The following is a 15,493-nucleotide window of genomic DNA, read 5'->3' on the forward strand; positions in this document are numbered from 1 at the left end:
GTCGATCGAAGACAGAAGGACTTCAGAAACCCATGGGAGTACTCTGTCTCTAAGGGAGAAGAGGGTTGAGATGCTCCATTGTACCTCTTGCATTGCTTTATCTCACCATTAAAAACAGCTGAATGTTGACTGAGAGAAACTTGAGTAGGGAGGAGATGCAATCTACTTTTTATTTCCAACCCAAATGATGATAATGAGCTTCACCACATTCTAATTACTGATTTCTGCCTGGAGGAACATCTTGGCTTTTCCAATTAACAATAATTTAATATGTTATTGCTTATCCTTTGTTCTTTTTCTTTGAGCTCATCCAATTACCGCATTCTGCTTTTGTTTTCTTAGTCCTAAACACTAGTTTTATTATTTTTTTCTTACTAAGATTTTTCTTAGATCTTGTACTAATTATAAAGTACTTCCAGTTGTATTTAAAATCATGGTTAAATGCTTCATGGGCTGGGGAGGGGGTGCAATAAAAGAGTAGGTGAAGTATCATCTCTTTGTTACTTGGGAAATAATGCAAGTTAGAAAACACCATTTTGAAAATTTTAAACAAACCATTTTTATCTCTTCAAACTATTATCAGCTCAAGGTATAGCAATTTAAAGTAAATTGCATCTTCTTTGCAAATCAATGGCTTAAAAGCAACCCCCTTGGTTGATTGAATAATCGGTTCCAGAGCTATTCTGCACTTTCCTGCCTTTTGTAATAGCATGGGACTCAAACCATCTAAAGAACACAGTGGTTTCATCACAGTCTTAAAATATTTTAGAAAGAAACTAACCATGGGCACGAGATTTCCCCAAATGCTACCCTGCCAATTTTTTTTTTTTTTTTGGTCTTTTTAGGGCCACACCCAAAGCATGTGGAGGTTCCCAGGCTAGGGGTTGAATCAGAGCCATAGCCGCTGGGCCTCGCCACAGCCACAGCAAGGTGGGATCCGAGCTGCGTCTGCAATCTACACCACAGCTCATGGCAACGCCGGATACTTAACCCACTGAGCAAGGTCAGGAATCGAACCCACAACCTCATGGTTCCTAGTCAGGTTTGTCAACCACTGAGCCACGATGGGGACTCCCTACCCCACCAATTTTTATTGAGTAGTAACTATCTGCTAGGCATTGTAATTAGTGTCAGTGCTTTGCAATCTGTACTTCATAATTAACTGTACCACAATTGTAAACTTCTTGAAGGCAGAAAACTTACATCATGCCTTTGTTGGCCCCCATAATATCAAGCAAAAAGTGTCCGAGGGGATTTCAGCACCATTTTCAGCGCCATTTCTCCTTCAGTGCACTAGCCACATTTGCGCCCTATGGCTTTCTCTGTGTCTAAAATCCAATAATATTAATCTTTTTAACCCAATTGATCATCTACAACTGCACTGAGATCACGCTTTGTACCTTCTGTGGGCTCTAACATAGGCTTACTGATCTGACGGGAGAAAAACACGAGTATAAATTAGACACATTTCTAACAGTTTTTCCAGTCTCTATTAAAAAATTCTAGAGCCTAGTGGCCAAAGGACAATTTTCATGACCACTCTATTAACAGAACTCATCAGCTTTATTTCACTGACTTCATTTACAGAATTTCTAGTCTAATAGAAAAATGTAATCTCTGAGCCATTTATTACTAGAAGAATACACTTTTAATCAGATTGTGTACTTTGAAAAACATTACACACATTGGAATATCCCAATTACTTACCCTTCCCAAGGGACTGGGCAGTTTGCCCCACTGCAATAAATCATTGCCTTGTACAAATAAATTATTAGCAATGTGTCTGTTGTGAGCATTCGCATCCCATTCAAATTTGCTAAAAAGCCCTTCAGTTGATTTGTGCTTATGTAAGAGAATGTGTTCTAAATGTTGATCTCGCTCTGGCTGTAAAAATGTGGACTAGGCAGAGGATAGCGGAATCAATTTTGAACTTGAAACGAGAAGAACCAGCTCTCCGCCTAACCCCATCACTTATTAAGTAACCTTGGGCAAGTCATCTTCCCTCTCTCCAGCTTCGATTTGTCCCCGTAAAATGGGGCTGACGCTGCCAGTCCTCCACGTCTCAGGGCTGTGAGGGGGTACGAGCTTTGTAAGCAGTGGAGCAGAGTGCACATTCAAGGGCTGGTCACCATACCATAGCCAAACAAATTCCTTTACCTTGGACTGTTCTTTATGGACTGAGCATACATTTTTCCCGGGAGAAATCCGAGTTTCTAAATGAATAAAACTGAAAGCCATACTGACTAAAGCATGTTCTTCGCAAGGAACTATCTATCGTCCAGCTCTCTCTAGAAACGTGCTCCCCCCCCACCCCCGACTTAGCTACCTTATTTCCGCCCTGCACTTCCTTCCCATTCTTCCGGTTTCTTAAACTCCTTTCCGTTTCAAGCCCTGCACCGTCATCCTGTCCCTACCGTGAAACAGTCCATGTTTCTGTTTTATGCTGCCTTTCTCTCTGTCACTCCAGGTTTAGGATATAAGCCGACAAAGCAAACACTCACATTTCACTTGATTGTCTGGTTAAGGGTCTCCCTGTCCTAATTCTCTATTGCTGCTCTGACACATTATCACAAACGTGGAGGCTTAAAACAATACAGACATATTCTCTGAACTGTATGTTCTAGAGGCCAGAAGTCTAAAATCAATTTCACTAGGCTGAAAGCAGGTATTGGCAGGGCTGAGCTGCTTCCCGGGGCTCTGGAGGGCAATCCATTTCCGTTCTCTTTCCAGCTCCTAGAGGGCTGCTGAATTCCTTGAATTCATTGGTTCCTGACTCCTTCCTCATGTCTCCAAGCCTAACAATTTCAAATCTCTCTCTCTCTCCCTCTCTCGCTCTCTCTCGCTCTCTTTGCTGAGGTTGTCACATTGTCTTCTGTATTTGGAGTAGAATCTGCCTCTGCCTCCCTCTCCTAAGGACATTTATAATTATATTCAGGCTCCATCCAGATAATCCAGGATAATCTCCCCATCTCCAGATTCTTAATTTAATCACATCTGCAAAGCCCCTGTTACTATATACGGTAACATTTAGGGGTTCCAGGGATTAGGACCTGGATATCCTTGGGGACCATTATTCAGCCAATCACATTGTCCATTTGTTCTATGAGCTTCTTGAGGGCCTGTGCTCTTATTAGCCTTTAAACTCCTAGTGCATTCAAAGTAGCAAATGTTTAGCAAACATCCCCTGAATACATACAGTTTTGTTTCCTCTCTGTACCAGGACTGTAAACTTCAAGGATGACTGTTCCTGTAGCTTCTTTCACAGCTCCCAGGGAGTCTACAGCAGCACAGATGCCTAGGAAATTCAATGCTCTCGAGGCACATGGCAGAGTGGAAAGGGATCTACAACCCACCCTGGTTATATATATCACTTACCAACAATGAATTTCAGGGCAAAGTCCATTTTACATCTCTGGAATCCTCTTTCTTCATGGATAAAATGAGAGGAGGCAACAACAGTAAGCTTCCCTGGTGGGAGCCCGAGCCCCCCACTTTTGACTCAGCATTTTTGCTTTTATCTGTTTTACATCACTATTAAGCTTTGGGTTTTTAAATTTATCTCTTACAGTCGATTTACAGTGTTTTGCCAATTTCTGCTGTACAGCAAAGTGACCCAGTCATATATATATATTCCTTTTGTATACAAAATTTTGCCGGAAAAAAATAAAAGATTCTCCTCCTTCAAAAACTTTTGAAAATGGCTGTCCTCATCACAGTCTACCCATGGGGATACTGAAACTCCCGCAGACTGCTTTGCCTCCTGAATTTACTTGCTCAAACCACTGCCTTGAAATTATTCTGTTGAAATCACTGCCTCAAAGTCGAAAGTCCACTAGGACCACTTGTGTCCTTTTCCTGGGGGTTGCTAAAATTCTCTCGTCTTAACACACGAAGGCCAACTGTGTCAGTTCTAAGATACCCCAAATATATGATCAAGGCATATTCCACTAGGCAAACCAAGATGTAATCTGCCGCATAGACCCATTGAATTGCAAACCACAGCAGTCACTTCAGGAGACGAGATAGAGGAATGCCAAATCAATCAATAAGCCAGGAAATTTACTGTATGCAATGTGTTGGGGTATACAAAATCCTCCTTGGAAGCAAGAATGGTGTCTTATTCATATTCATACACACACATTTATATTGAATAGATGACACAGTATCTGCCCCAATGGGACTTATATCTCAGTATATTACATCCTATGCACAACTTAAATCTCCATCAGTAAGACAGCCAAGCTGATTAGATTGACTGTAGGCCAATATTTGCAGTTAGTCTGATATGACTTAACTTTGTCTCTCTCTCTCAACTTCATCACGGAGCTCCTTCTCGCTGCCACATACCGCAGAGATGGTAGTTGGAATTATCAATAAGGAAGATCTTAGCTTTTTTTCCATGTATTTCCATAGCTTTTCAGAAAAATAACATAAAATCCCAGCCTCATTTTGTTATATGAGAAAGAAGCATGTTTATGTATTCTGATCACTTGCTGTCTGTGTGACCTTAAACAGGCCTTTCTACCCCTGTGCATCATTTTTTCCATCTGTAAAATGAGAAGATTCAGACTACATGATCTCTGAATTCCACTTCGATTCAAGGTTCTATGATCTATTATTACAAGAGTAAACGTATAATTTTCACCCACTGAATTGGTTTTCCTAGCTGTCTGCCCCATTCAATAACTATTTACTTAATACTTACTAGGTGCAAGAATTTTACTCAGAAAGAAAAAAGAGCAGCAGGGAAGTGTTGATTCTCTTAGTGATTGATAATATTATTCATTGGCACAAATTGTGATTTCTGGATATTTTTTCCCAAGTCAACCAAGAGTAACCATGGCAACAGAGGTTAAGTTGACTATTGCCCTATGGTAAAGTGTCAAGGTCTTAACAAATTCCTCCTCTGCAGCAATGATAAGGGAAGTAGGAAGCCATTCACTTCTGAAGCTCGATTAGTTAAACTAAGTGCAGTAAGCTGGGTAACTTCAATGGACTTTTCAGAAATCCTGTAACAGACCATTTAAGGGTGAAAGAGCAATCTGCTACCGACAAAATTAGATTACTATTCTTTAATGTCCCATTCCATCCATACAACTCAAAATCAATAGTCTGAGTTCTTGAGTAATGTCGTAAGAAAAGATTAGTATGAGCTTTTGTTATGAAAGTTAAGTCTGGTCAATTTTTTATATGATTAGGAAATTCCCATTGTGGCTCAGTGCATTATGAACCCAGCTAGTATCCGTGAGGATGCAGGTTCGATCCCTGGCCTCGCTCAGTGGGTTAAGGATCCGGCATTGCCATGAGCAGCGGTGTAGGTCGCAGACGCGGCTCAGATCCCACATTGCTGTGGCTGTAGTATAGGCCAAAAAAAAAAAAAATTAAATGATTAAAATCAGGAACGAATTTATTGTTTAATTGCATCATAACTAGTATAAGAAAAGATGGATGGAAAAAATCACATGATATGTGAAAAAAGTGAAAAGTAAAGAATTATAAAAAAGTTTTTAGAAAGGTAGACAAATTTAGAAATACAACTCAAAAAAATCATGTGAGATGTAAATGAAATTAGGTACATTTGAACTGGTTATATTTTTAACTCCATCATGTTATACTGACTTTTTATATTAGAAGGTATATATTGGCAGTGTTTGTTAATGAATTGAACTGCTTCCCAGATAAAACCATTGGAAGATTTCTTATCAGTGTCTTAGTATGACACGTTAGAAGGGGCGACTCTCTGCATGCCTTTCATGCAGATTTTTCTGAACATCTCTTACAAGTGTCGAGCCCCTAATCCTTCCTTAGCTCCTCTTGTTCGCAACTCAAGCTTTTCAGAGAAGACTCAAGATCAAAGCCATGTTTGGTGAGTTCCCTCAAGGTCCTTTCCCTCCGCTTCTGAAGTCTTCTCTCTGTCCATTTACTCCCTCATTTTAGAGAAACATCTCCCCACTATTTTAAGTCAAATTCATCCTACAAACTCTTTGATCCCATTGCTCTCCTCTGGTTCCTTCCTCCTTCTGAACCCACTTCCTATGCTTCCTGCACTTCCATCTCTAACACTCATCTTCCAGCTAGGCTCCAGAGCAAAGCTTACCGATGGCTGGGTAGATATTTTCAGGTGAATGTTCCGTAGACTCCTTAAACTCAATGTTTTTAAAATTAAATTTGCCACAACCTTGTCAATCCCTAACCAATGTGCTGCCTCTCCCAATTCCCTCATTTGGTTTTTGGTTTCTGTTGTTTTTTTTTTTGGGGGGGGGGGCAGATGAAGGAGTTTGGCCATGCCCTCTGCATGTAGAAGTTCCCAAGCCAGGGATCGAACCTGCACCAGTGGGCCAAGCCGCTGCAGTGACAATGCCGCATCCTTAATCCACTGAGCCATGAGGGAACTCCCTCATTTCCTTTGATGGTACTACGCAGTTACTGTGTCACCTTGATCAGATCTTTTGTAGGTAGTCACCCAGTCCTATTAATTGTGAAACCACAATATTGATGACATCTGACCTCGGCTTTGTGGTCAAGTTAACTTAATTCAAGCCCTCATTTTTTCCTAATTTTATACCAAAAGCCTTCTAAGTCGTCTTTCTGTTTCTTTTCTCATTTCTGTCCATTCCATCCTTCATACTATCACCAGGCTAATTTTTTTTTTAATTGAAGTAGTGTTGATTCATAATATTGTGTTAGTTTCAAGTATACGGCAAAAGAATTTAGTTGTATTTTTTCCAGATTATTTTCCATTATACATTATTACAAGGTATTGAATATAATTTCCTGGGTTATACATTAAATCCTGTTGCTTATCTATTTTATGTATAGTAGTCTGTGTCTGTTAATCTCGTACTCCTAATTTTCCCTTCCTTCCTCACTCTCCCCTTTGGTAACCATAAGTTTGTTTTCTACGTCTGTGAATCTGTTTCTGTTTTCTAGATAGGTTCATTTGTGTCATTTTTAAATTTTTTTTAGGGCTGCACCATGGCACATGGAAGTTCCCAAGCTAGGGGTCAAATCAGAGCTGTAGCCGCAGCCTTCAACACAGCCACAGCGATGCCAGATCCAAGCCACATCTGTGACCTACACTGCAGCTCACAGCAATGCTGGATCCTTAACCCACTGAGCAAGGCCAGGGATCAAACCTGCATCCTCATGGATACTAGTAAGATTCTTAACCTGCTGAGCCACAGTGGGAACTCCCATTTGTGTCATATTTTATATTTCACATATGAGTGATATCATATGATATTTGTCTTTCTCTGACTTACTTCACTTGATATGATAATCTCTAGGTCCATCCATGTTGCTATAATTGGCGTTATTTTTTATGGCTGAGTAATATTCCACTGTATATATGTGTACCATATCTTCTTCATCCATTCATCTGTCAATGGACATTTAGGTTGTGTCCATGTCTTGGCTATTATGAATAGTGCTGTTATGAGCATTGGAATACATATATCCTTTTGCATTATGGTTATATATGCTCAAGAGTGGGATTGCTGAAACATGCGGTAGTTCTGTTTTTAGTATTTTGAGGAACCTCCATACTGTTCTCCATAGTAGTTGCACCAATTTACATTCCCACCAACAGTGTAGGAAGGTTCCCTTTTCTCCACACCACCAGGGTGATATCTTAATATACAGCTCTAATCATGTCACGCACCTTCTCAAACGCCTTTACTGGATCCACAGAGTAAAACTGACAGACTAAAATCTAAAGTAGTTAGCATGTTATTCCATATTCAGCAACATGGCCTGATCTTCCTATGGACCTTGAAAGTCAGATCGAGCTATTTAACAGCTCTCTGTTTGAGAGATGATCCCAGGACATTTTTGTCCTTGCAGACCTTGCATCTCTATCTCCCTCTACCTGCAGTCTTGTTCTCATGTCTGTTTATCAAAAATCAAGGCCAGTTCACCTTGCTTGGTTTTCCATTCAATCACCACTTGTTCTTATGACATTATCCTTATAGTTGCTATGTTCCTACAAATCCTGGTGCAGCAGAAGCACTTGTTTGAAGTCAACTGAATCAATACAAACTATGATGATGGCAATATCATAATCAGTTTCTCTGGGTTAAAAAAAATGGTAGTGTATCGGTGCTTTGGTGTGGTTTAGCCTATTTGTGGTTTAGCTCTTTACTTGAAGTGTTTACTAATACCTCTTTTTTCTGGAAATGAATTTTTACAGTATAGTTGGGTCATGGTTTAGTTTGAGTCCATGGTTCTCATTGTTAGAACAGAAAACGTCAGTTCGATCTTCTTATTTGTACCCTTACCTTTCCAGCAATCTCCTTTTATTCCCTAGATCATGTCACCTAAATCACAACACTAAAGTCATGTATGCTCAAGGCTAACAGCTCAATGCATCACTGGAGAAAGGCTGGCACAGGCTTTAATGGGAAAGAGTCATTTTGGCCAAAAACAGTAAGGGCAAACATTCCAAGTCATTGGAAAAGTTTAATTTTGGTTCGGCTGATCTGGTTCCAGTAAGAAGATACTACCATCACAATCTTGCTGCACTTTACAAATGAACTGAGTTCAAATTCCCTTTGCTAAGTTCACGATGGTCTGTTCATAAGAATTATCAAAAAGTTTCCACACATGCAAACTGAATACTCTTGTATCCTCTCTATAATTCCCTGGACTCTGTGGAGCCCACAGAGGCAAAGGGTTTCCTGGAAATAGGCGGCTTCTCAGGATGCCAGTCAGTACATCTGAGTTACACCTTGCATTTCCCCAACTGTCAAATATGTCCTTTAGAAGTCTGCAATCACTGGAGAGGATATGGTTTTATTGTCCTAAATTTAAAGCATTCTTTTTTATTATCCTGGTCAATTAATCCCTTGGATGGTTATAATCCATTTTTAACTGTGTCTCTGATGTTATATTGTTCTGGTAATTTTACAAAGTAGAAAATTATGGGAAGGATAGAATGATTCTTTAAACTTGACAGGCTAATGTACAATTAAATCTATACAAATTTTCAATAAATTATCATTTGGAAATATATCAATTTTTTTTAAAGCCGTGTATCCTTAAACAAAATCAAGCATCTATTCATTCCCCCTTTGGATTCCATAAGGAAAGAAATGGCCCACTCACCATTCTGAAATAATTTCTAGGTTCAATCTATGTATCTGAGCCAGGCTGACACCCCTAAAAACTTTTGCCAGTCATTGCCAAAGCTGCTTGTGCGCTAAAAAGAGGCTGAATAAATTCTCTAAGCTCCACCTTCAGCTCTCCATCACCCATTTTGCTCTGTTCCTGTATTTCGGGTTCCTGTTTCACTTCTTCATTCCTGGATTCTACCCATCTGCCTCACTCTCTTCTTTAGAATCCTTGGTTGGATTATATATTGATCTGGCTTTGATTATGGTTTCTCCCCCTGGATGCTGTCATTCAACACTCTGTGTGCCAAGGGCCAGACCCCTAGACCTCTAGGATTACAGCCCAGGCACAACACCCCATACGAGCTGATGACACTGAACCAGTTCACAAGTTCTAGGGGCTTCTAGTCCTCATCTCTAAATTAGGAATAACACCTTTCCTGCCAATTTCCTAGGACCAAACAAGGCAACAGAAGCAGACACACTTTCCTAGCAAAGGAACATTATGCTTTTTGAAACAATAAAGACAAGCAAGTAACATTTTGAAAGGAATACAGCCTTTGACACTTTACAAAATGGCTAAGAAAATAATTATCTAAAACATAATGGTATCCCAGCAATTTCTAGTTTCCTGTGGCTCCTGGAACGTCCTAGAAAAGTTCATTATTCATGCTAACTGGCTGTTGCCATTTTTTACTTACAACTTCTGCCATTACGCCGTCACTCTGATTTCTTACATGCAGAAATGGCTGCCTTTATATTTCATGTCTTCTTTTCAATATCGAGGCTAATACAGCACGGTGACATGAAGGATAGCCAATCTGTCACAGCATACACTACACCTCATAACATGATTCATCGATGCAGTTTTGATGGTGCAGTGTTCCTTGATTTGAAGTTCTGGAGGTCTATGGTTTCGCTCTATATTAACTTTGAACGTGTCCTGTCAGTATCCTAAAGCACAGGAGCTTTGACGGAAGAGATGCTCTGTTTTAAGGGAGAAGGATCCTGTGTTTAGTAAAGAGCTACAGTCTGTAGACTAATTCAATCCTTTTTCTTAGTTTTATGTCCTTGTTTACGTTAGAAATAACTGTCACAGCACAATTTACATAATATTGGCTTCACAAAATATTCCATTGCTTTCCCTTCATTTTCTTTTGGTAAAGAGTAAGGCTGAGTTAGTAAAGCTACCACCAAAAGCCTTTTAATTGAATGAGCGGTCTATAAAATGATCAGTGGTCATGCTGAGGGCAATCCCATTTATGGCTTGTCCGCTTGCTTCTAGCTTTTGAAAAAAATCCCCCAGCACTTTCTGGGAGATTCTTTCTTCAAGTCTATGAGATATTCTCTTTGTTCTAGGACATCAACCATTTTCGTATCCCTCTAGCTCTAAAGTCATGTATCTACAGAGGAGTCAATTCTCTATTTTTAGCCCTGCTAATGGCCAATTTTCACACAATAGAGCAACCTGACCAAACAGTGACCTGAAACAGCACGTTAAGACAGATGACATGCAGCCTCGCCATGACAGTCCAGCATACTGGCTGTTAGAAGCTATATGTGGTAACAGTTAAATCTGGGCTGTTTAAAGATGGCACCCACAGCACAACTTTGGGAGAGTTATTTTCAGCTCAGTTTCACATAGACACTGAATTCCTGCTCTAGGACAATGGAGCGAGCTCTTTTATGGGCTGGGGTTGACATTTCAACTGATTGATACATATTTCTCGAGCCCTTGCCATGGCTGTCAAAGTGACTGAATTGTTTGGTTGAGTTAGAAGGCAAAAGCTGGGTTTTAGAGCACAAATTAAATTTATGAAGTGAAAAACTAAAATGAAAGTGCTCGGGAAAACATGGCTCTGAGATGCCTTAAACCCATCCCCCAAACAGTGTGTCTGAAGAGCAGCCGGGGGCAAGGGGTGGGGAGATAAGGGCGGAGCACCAGGCATTGGGTCGTTCTCTCCAGTAGCCATTAGATCCCTAGGAGGGAGCCCTGGATACCTCCGATCTCTTTGGCAGATTAATCAACTGGTAAATATGAAATGCCCACCACGCGTGCTAGTCTCTAGGTACTGTAAGAGGGGGCTACAAAGAACTATGTAATATGAGCCCCAGACTCTAGTTGCTTAGTGAGGGAGTGAAGATTATGCATAAAAATCCTACACTAAAAGTTTGTGCCATGTGCCAAGTGAGAGAGATAGCTTATGAAGGTTATGGAAGTTCATAGTTCCCCATTTGTTTGCACTTTTTCTACCTTCTTTCCCTGACGTCGCAAGTTAGGGCAAGTTCTTTTCAGTATAGGCTGTCCTAGAATCTCCAATTTTCTTCCCAGTCCTTTTTTGGAGGAACTTTGTGATTATTTTCTTTCGAGACCCCCCCCCCCTTGTAGAACCTGTAATCAATGTGAACGAGCAGAACACTTTTCTGCTCCGCACTGTATCTTCAGCATTTAGCACATTGCTTGGTTTCCCTCTCGGGTACTTAATTTAGTATATTTGCTTTTTCTTTTTCTTTCTATGGCTGCACCTGCAGCATATGGATGTTCCCGGGCTAGGGGTCGAATTGGAGCTGCAGCTGCCAGCCTATGCCACAGCCACGGCAACACCAGATCCCAGCCGCATCTGTGACCTGCACTGCAGCTTGCAGCAACGCCAATCCTTAACCCACTGAGCAAGGCCAGCGATCAGACCCCCATCCTCATGGAGACAACTTCAGGTCCTTAACTCACGGAGCCACAATGGGAACTCCAATTTACTATATTTTCTGATGTTTATTTTTAGTTAACTTTAATTAGATATGATTTACCTACAATAAATGAAATTCATTTCGCATACAATTTTTGATAAATGCATACGGGCATGATGCCACCACCGTAACCAAGATGTAGACCAATTCCATCACCTCCAAAAGTTCCTTTGAGCCCCTTTGCTGCCCACACTTCTCTCCGATCCTGGCCACAGGCAACCACTAATGGTTTTGTCCATATTTTCTAGAATTTCCACAAAATTTTATTTTCTAGAATTTCTAGAGTTTCATATACATGGAATTATACAGGGTGTGCCCTGATACCTCGCTTCTCTCTCGCAGTATAATGATTTCGAGAATCCTTCTCATTACCGCATTGCCACAGTAATCTTTATGCATCTTCAAATGGCATTTTGCTCATGTATCATTTCAGTCATTTTATCATGACCCATGAACAAATGTATTCCAAGTGGTGTGTGAAATTCTGTAGTTTGTTAATAAGTGAGAGTCCTCAGCAGAGGCTGCAAACTTTCATCATTGTTAAATGAACTTGGGTAAAGTATTGGAATGAGTATCACATGATTTTGTACATTTGAAACTCTGGAGTTAACTTTTTTTTTCCTTTTGGCTAAGTCTTTGTCACATCTATTGGGTTGTCACTGTGTTCACCTTGTACCAGGAGTGGGAAATGTGTCAGGTCTGCCAATTTATTCGGCATTAATTTCTGCTTATGTTATTTGTATAAGCCTCAAAGCTGGGTTTCTTCAAAGGAATATTTTGGGGGGCCACGCCCACGGCATGCGAAAGTTCTTGGGCCTGGGATGGGACCCACGCCACAGCAGTGATCTGAGCCACAGGAGTGACAACACCAGATCCTGAACCACTAGGCCACCAGGGAACTTCTGAAGGAATATTTTTAAGTGACTTACCAACTTTTTACAAGGTTTCGTTATTTCAAGCTAGATTTTTGAAAATCCATGAGTTAGCTTTCTGGACTCATGGAAACGGTAATTAGTTGGAATCAGAGGACAGTGAAAGAATGGGTGAGGACACCACCCGAAGGCCCTCTGTGTGGTGGAACTCCCGCATTTTCCTTAGGACACCTTGCTCCCCCCACCCCTTATGCAATAGGTAGTCACATGAATACCAAGGGAGAATAATGCCATTCGGGGCGTTTTTCTTACCATTTGAGGTAAAATAGAACCTACCTCACTTTGAAGACCATTTCTAGACAGTAGAGGGTTATTGAGACTTGGTGAGCAGAGGAGTAACAATTAAAAAAAGGGTGCAATAATTATATCAATGTGGTGATAATACACAGAACGTGTTGCAAGGAGAAGTGAGTGATTGGAGGCAGAAAGAATAGCTAGAGGTTGTGTTTGTTTTTACTTACACTTATTTTTTAATTAATGTATTTAAGTAACATACCCACAAAGAACATTTAAAGTCCTCTTCCTCTGCTCAACTTTCAGCCCAACTCCTTAGCTAATTACTGTTAATAGTTTCATGTGCATCCTTCTGGAGCGTTTCTATGTGTGTACACCATAGACATGTATGCCTAGACTTGTCTATTTGCATGAAAGTGATTAAAATTCACACTGTTGTGATTCCTTTTCGGGGCTATTGCGTATTCCATTACATAGATATTCCATGATTTGGTTTTTTGGGGGTTTTTTGTTGTTTTTTTTTTTTATTTTCCCACTGTACAGCAAGGGGATCAAGTTATCCTTACATGTATACATTACAATTACAATTTTTTTCCCATCCTTTGTTCTGTTGCAACATGAGTATCTAGACAAAGTTCTCAATGCTATTCAGCAGGATCTCCTTGTAAATCTATTTTAAGTTGTGTCTGATAAGCCCAAGCTCCCGATCCCTCCCACTCCCTCCCCCTCCCATCAGGCAGCCACAAGTCTCTTCTCCAAGTCCATGATTTTCTTTTCTGAGGAGATGTTCATTTGTGCTGGATATTAGATTCCAGTTATAAGTGAGATCATATGGTATTTGTCTTTGTCTTTCTGGCTCATTTCACTCAGGATGAGAGTCTCTAGTTCCATCCATGTTGCTGCAAATGGCATTATGTCATTCTTTTGTATGGCTGAGTAGTATTCCATCGTGTATATATACCACCTCTTCCGAATCCAATCATCTGTTGATGGACATTTGGGTTGTTTCCATGTCCTGGCTATTGTGAATAGTGCTGCAACGAACATGCTGGTGCATGTGTTTCTTTTAAGTAGAGTTTTGTCCGGATAGATGCCCAAGAGTGGGATTGCGGGGTCATATGGAAGTTCTATGTATAGATTTCTAAGGTATCTCCAAACTGTTCTCCATAGTGGCTGTACCAGCTTATATTCCCACCAGCAGTGCAGGAGGGTTCCCTTTTCTCCACAGCCCCTCCAGCACTTGTTATTTGTGGATTTATTTTTTTTATTATTTTTTTTATTTTTTGTCTTTTTGTCTTTTTTTTTTTGTTGTTGTTGTTGTTGTTGTTGTTGTTGCTATTTCTTGGGCCGCTCCCGTGGCATATGGAGGTTCCCAGGCTAGGGGTTGAATCGGAGCTGTAGCCACCGGCCTACGCCAGAGCCACAGCAACGCGGGATCCGAGCCGCGTCTGCAACCTACACCACAGCTCACGGCAACGCCGGATCGTTAACCCACTGAGCAAGGGCAGGGACCGAACCCGCAACCTCATGGTTCCTAGTCGGATTCGTTAACCACTGCGCCATGACGGGAACTCCATATTTGTGGATTTATTAATGATGGCCATTCTGACTGGTGTGAGGTGGTATCTCATGGTAATTTTGATTTGCATTTCTCTTATAATCAGTGATGTTGAGCATTTTTTCATGTGTTTGCTGGCCATCTGTATATCTTCCTTGGAGAAATGTCTATTCAGGTCTTTTGCCCATTTTTCCATTGATTGATTGGATATGCCATGATTTGTAAACCTCTTTTTGTTTTCTATTTTGATCCTTATTAGAAACACTCTAGTGGCGCTATGTGTACGTATGTCTTGCATTGGGTTATTTTTATTTTTATTTTACATTTTTTATTAAAGTATAGTTGATTTACAATGTTGTGCCAATTCTGCTGTACAGCAAATTGACCCAGTCATACATATGTATACATTCCTTTTCTTATATTGGCTTCCATCATGGTTTATGCCAAGAGATAGGATAGAGTTCCATAGGCTTATTTTCAGAAGCAAAATTTGTAAAAGCACATATCGGTTTCTATTGTTGCATAACACACTGCCCTGTCGAACAATAGCCATTTATTGATACATGACTTCGTGGCTTGGCAACTTGGGTGAGAGTCAGGTAGCTCGGCTCATCTCTGCTCCCCATGGTACCAGTCGGACTCACTGAAGCTTTTTCAGTCTGTTGGTGGGTTGGCTGGTCCAAGATGTCCCCTCTCCCCTGTCAGGGGCTCCAGCAGGAAGGGCTGGGATGGCTGGGCCCCTCTTTCTCACCATGTGATCCCTCTCTCCGTGTGGTATCTCATCCACAAAAATTAGCCCAGGCTGATTCACAAGGTTATAGCAGTACAAGTGGGTGAGAAGAGAAGCTGAAAATCTTCTTAAGGCCTAGACTCGGAGGTCATTTGATAGTAATTTTGCCACATTCGATTGGTCAGAG

The 15,493-nt window shown here is 40.7% G+C and overlaps 1 long non-coding RNA gene and 1 pseudogene across 1 annotated transcript in view; one reads left to right on the forward strand and one right to left on the reverse strand.

The window, feature by feature from the left end:
* Positions 1-15,493, forward strand: part of LOC102158351 (uncharacterized) — a 758,918-nt gene that overhangs the window by 667,891 nt on the left and 75,534 nt on the right. The window lies entirely within an intron of this gene.
* On the reverse strand, positions 3,777-3,890 carry LOC146394800 (U6atac minor spliceosomal RNA; annotated as a pseudogene).

The sequence above is a fragment of the Sus scrofa genome, chromosome X (genome assembly GCF_054392235.1).
Source record: "Sus scrofa isolate SSC_HxYL_T2T_F1_AM1 chromosome X, Sscrofa_HxYL_maternal_Yorkshire_Landrace_v2.0, whole genome shotgun sequence".
Taxonomy (NCBI): domain Eukaryota; kingdom Metazoa; phylum Chordata; class Mammalia; order Artiodactyla; family Suidae; genus Sus; species Sus scrofa.